Source organism: Phoenix dactylifera, unplaced genomic scaffold (assembly GCF_009389715.1).
Source record: "Phoenix dactylifera cultivar Barhee BC4 unplaced genomic scaffold, palm_55x_up_171113_PBpolish2nd_filt_p 000386F, whole genome shotgun sequence".
NCBI classification, from domain to species: domain Eukaryota; kingdom Viridiplantae; phylum Streptophyta; class Magnoliopsida; order Arecales; family Arecaceae; genus Phoenix; species Phoenix dactylifera.
The window spans coordinates 17928-23158 of NW_024067833.1; the positions used below are offsets into that span (position 1 = coordinate 17928).

A 5231-nucleotide genomic window follows, 5' to 3' on the forward strand; every position below is an offset into this window, starting at 1 on the left:
CTGGAGTCGACTCGGCAAGCATCGGAGTCGACTCGCGCTCTTCAGGAGTCGACTCGTTGACAGATTTTGAGTTGGATCTTTCTGTCTGTCTGTCTGTTCTCAGTCGGAGTCGACTCTTAAGGTACAGAAGTCGACTCGAGCCTGTGCCAGTGCTTCTGATACGCTTGGAGTCGACTCGTAATATCCCGGAGTCGACTCGAGTCTCAGACTTTGGTTCAAATTGACTTCTTAACTTATCCAAAATGTCTTGAACCAAATCTAGAGACACTTAACCATAAATTTACAAGAATTTTACTGTAACACTAGATTGAATTCATTAGTAAACATAAGATATACTCAAATGCTTTGAGCTCATCAAAATCAAATAGGGTTATAATCAATCACTCTACAGGTTTGACCTCCAATATGAGACAATTTGTAAAAATGATGTGTAATGGTGAATTTATGAATAAGGAACCAGAGGAAGCCTGGGACTATTTTGATCTGTTGGCAGAAAATGCACAGGCCTGGGATACAATAGATAAGAATGAGAAACCTCAAAAATCGACTAATACTAAAGGAGGAATGTATCATGTTAAAGAAGAAAATGATGTAAATTTAAAGATTGCTAATCTAACTAGGAAGGTTGAAGCCATTGAATTAAGCAGAGCCAATACAGGAAAGGCACCTACTATAGATGAAAGTATTTGTGAAATCTGTGAGAGTAATGCACACTTAACCAAGGATTGTCCTACAATCCCCGCCTTCCAAGAAGTGTTGCATGATCAAGCGAATTTCACAAATGCTTATAAGAGACCATTTCCTGAAACATATAATCCTAACTGGCGAAACCATCCTAACTTTAGTTGGAGACATGGACCCACTGCCAATGAATCTCAAGGGAATTCCATACCCTATGTGCCACCCCATAAGAGATCTCTTGAGGATACTTTGTAGGGATTCATGCAAGGGCAGACCCAGATAAATCAGAATACCATGCAGTCACTTCAAGAACTTAAAAATTCTGTAGGTAGAATTGAGGCTCAACTCAATGTTAGGGAAAAAGGAACATTTCCAGCCCAACCTCAATCTAACCCAAAGGGTCAACATGAGGTCCATGAAGCAAGTTCATCCCAACCTAAATTTGAACAAGTTAAGTCTGTTACGACCCTCCGTAGCGGAAAAATAATTAACAAAGAAATTCCAACGAAGGATGACAGACTTGAAAAATCCATTGAGAAAAGGAATGAAAATAATACTGAACAAGATGATTCAATACCTCATCATAAAATAGTTGCTCCATTCCCTCAGCGCTTACTTGCGGCTAAAAAAAGAGTACCTGATCAAGAAATTTTGGATATCTTTAAACAAGTAAAGATTAACATTCCTCTATTAGATGCCATTAAGCAGATTCCATCTTATGCAAAATTTTTAAAAGATCTTTGTACCATAAAGCGAAAGCTTTACGTACAAAAGAAAGCTTTTCTAACTGAACAGGTGAGTGCTATTCTCAAACACAACACCCCACCTAAATATAAAGATCCTGGTTGTCCTACCATATCTTGCATCATAGGAAACTTCAGGATACAACGAGCCCTTCTGGATTTAGGTGCAAGTGTTAACTTACTGCCCTATTCAGTTTATGAACAATTAGGACTTGGTGAACTAAAACCCACCAAGGTTACTCTCCAACTTGCCGATCGATCTATAAAGATACCAAGAGGAGTAGTCGAGGATGTACTTGTCCAAATTAATAAATTCTACTTTTCAGTCGACTTCATAGTATTAGATACCCAGCCTGTCATGAACTGTACCACTCCAATACCTATCATTCTAGGCCGCCCATTTCTAGCTACTTCCAATGCTTTGATCAACTGTCGAAATGAAATAATGAAAATGTCATTCGGAAATATGACTATAGATTTTAATATATTTAACATTTGTAAACAACCCGATAATGATAACGAAAATGATGAAATTCATGGAGTTAATCTGATCGACTCTATTGTAGAAGATGCTCTTGTCCCATCTCTTTCTTCTGATCCTTTAGAAACATGCCTAACTCATTTCGAAAATACAGATATCAACCAAAACTTTAGAGAAATCAGTGCTATATTAGATTCAGCTCCTTTGTTGGATACAGATAGGTGGAAATCTCGTTTTGAAGAATTGCCCACACGCAACAATAGTCCTCTACCATCTAGTGTTCAAGCACCCAAACTTGAGCTAAAACCTTTACCAACTGAGCTAAAGTATGCATACCTTGGTCAAGAAGAGACCTTTCCTGTGATCATATCATCCCAACTCGAACAAAATCAGGAATTAAAATTGTTAGAAATTCTCAAGGAACATAAGGGAGCAATAGGGTGGACAATTGCTGATATCAAGGAAATTAGTCCCTCAATTTGCACTCATAGAATCTACCTAGAAGCTGATGCCAAACCTTCTCGTCAACCTCAACGTCGATTAAACCCAAACATGAAGGCTGTGGTTAGGGCAGAAGTTCTGAAACTTCTGGATGCGGGTATGATCTACCCAATTTCAGATAGTAAATGGGTAAGTCCAACCCAAGTAGTCCCAAAAAAATCTGGTGTTACTGTAGTCAAAAATACGAACAATTAATTAGTTCCAACTAGGGTCCCACTAGTTGGCGTGTATGCATTGACTATAGAAAACTTAATTCTGTCACTAGGAAGGATCATTTTCCTCTACCTTTTATTGATCAAATCTTAGAAAGGTTGGCAGGCCACAAATTTTATTGCTTCCTAGATGGCTATTCAGGATACAACCAAATTGCAATTGATCCTGAAGATCAAGAAAAGACCACGTTTACATGTCCTTTTGGCACTTTTGCTTACAAGAGAATGCCATTTGGATTGTGTAATGCTCCTGCAACCTTCCAAAGATGCATGCTCAGTATTTTTTCTGACATGGTTGAGCGCTTTTTGGAAGTATTCATGGATGATTTCTCTGTTTTCGGCTCCTCTTTTGAAAACTGTGTAGACCATTTAAGGCTAGTCTTAATTCGGTGTGAGGAGAAGAATCTAATCTTAAACTGGGAGAAGTGCCATTTCATGGTAACTAGGGGAATTGTTCTTGGGCATGTCATTTCATCTGAAGGAATTGAAGTAGACAAAGCTAAAATTGACTTAATTGCTAACTTACCCAACCCAAAAACTATCAAAGATATACGCTCATTTTTGGGTCATGCAGGATTTTATAGGAGATTCATTAAAGATTTTAGCTCAATATCTAAACCTTTATGTAATCTCCTTCAAAAGGAAACCCAATTTGTGTGGTCTGAAGAATGTCAAAGAGCTTTTGATAAACTTAAAAGCTTGCTGACCTCTGCTCCCATCATGCAACCACCTAACTGGTCTCTTCCTTTTGAAATTATGTGTGATGCTAGTGAATATGCAGTTGGGGTAGTTTTAGGGCAAAGAAAAGAAAAGAAGCCTTATGTTATCTACTATGCAAGTAAGACTTTAAATAGTGCATAAAAGAATTACACCACTACGGAAAAGAAACTACTTGCCGTAGTATTTGCACTAGACAAATTTAGGTCTTACTTGATTGGATCCAAAATCATTATCTACACTGATCATGCTGCCCTTAAGTACCTTCTTTCAAAAAAGGATGCTAAAGCGCGTTTGCTTAGGTGGATCCTTCTGCTCCAAGAATTTTTTCTAGAAATAAGAGATAAAAAGGGGGTAGAGAACGTAGTAGCTGATCACTTGTCCCGTCTCACTCTTCCAGATTCCTTAGACAATTCACCCATAAAAGACACTTTCCCTGATGAGCAACTGTTTGAGATCAATCTTCACCCTAGTTTGCAGACATTGCAAATTTTTTTAGTCACAGGTGAACTACCAAGTCATTGGAATAAACAGGACAAAAGAAAATTTTTGACCGAAATAAAAAATTTCTTCTGGGATGACCCTTATCTTTTCAAATACTGCCCAGACCAAATTATTAGGAGATGTGTACCTAATGACGAATTTATTAGTGTCATTTCCTTTTGTCATTCTAAAGCTTGCGGTGGTCATTTCTCTACTAAGAAAACGGCTGCAAAAATTTTACAGTGCGGTTTTTATTGGCCCACCTTGTTCAAAGATTCCCATAACTTTTGCAAAGCTTGCGAGCATTGTCAAAAGTTAGGTGGGATAACTCGTAGGAATATGATGCCCCTCAACCCAATTTTAATTATCGAAATATTTGATTGTTGGGGAATAGATTTTATGGGTCCATTTCCTCCTTTATTCGGAAATTTGTACATCTTAGTAGCTGTAGATTATGTCTCCAAATGGATTGAGGCAATTTCTTGCAAACATAATGACCATAAAACTGTTTTAAAATTTTTTAAAAAAAACATTCTTTCTAGATTTGGAACGCCTCGAGCCATCATCAGTGATGGGGGTTCACACTTCTGTAATAAGCCTTTTGAGGCTTTAATGCGAAAATATGGGATCACCCATAAAATTGTCACCCCTTATCATCCACAAACAAGTGGACAAGTTGAAGTATCCAATCGATCAATTAAGAATATTCTGGAAAAAACGGTTAACCCAAATCGCAAAGACTAGTCTTTGCGTTTAACTGATGCACTTTGGGCTTATCGTACTGCTTTTAAAGGCCCGATTGGTATGTCTCCGTACGGTCTTATTTTTGGCAAACCGTGTCACTTACCTGTGGAATTGGAGCATAGGGCCTACTGGGCTATTAAGAGATTTAATTTTGACATGGATAAGGCTAGTTCACTATGCAAACTTCAACTTAATGAACTAGAGGAAATTAGGAATGAAGCATATGAGAATGCTCGAATTTATAAGAACAAAATGAAAGTCTTTCATGATAGAATATTATAAGGAAAACATTTGAGCCTTCCCAGAAAGTTCTATTGTATAATTCAAGACTTCATTTATTTTCAGGAAAATTGAGATCTAGGTGGACCGGCCCGTTTATAGTTAAAACTGTTTATCCGTATGGAACCGTTGAGATAAAGAATCCAAACACCGGTAATATTTTTAAAGTAAATGGCCAACGTTTGAAGTTATTTTTGGATAACTTTACCCCAGAGGTTGAATCGACCAATCTGGAAGATCCTGTTTATCAGGATTGATCTCTATATCTGCTAGAGATGTTCTGTTTGTACATAATTTTTCTTTCATTTTCTATTGCTATGATAATTGGTGAGCAACAACAGTGTGCGGTCATTCTATTAGGTAAATTCCAACCTTCAGCCTTATTATCCT

The 5231-nt window shown here is 37.5% G+C and overlaps 1 pseudogene; it reads left to right on the forward strand.

Annotated features, from left to right (window-relative positions):
* The first annotated feature begins 405 nt into the window (after positions 1–405).
* LOC120105869 lies at positions 406–5002 on the forward strand (annotated as a pseudogene).
* The last annotated feature ends 229 nt before the right edge of the window (positions 5003–5231 follow it).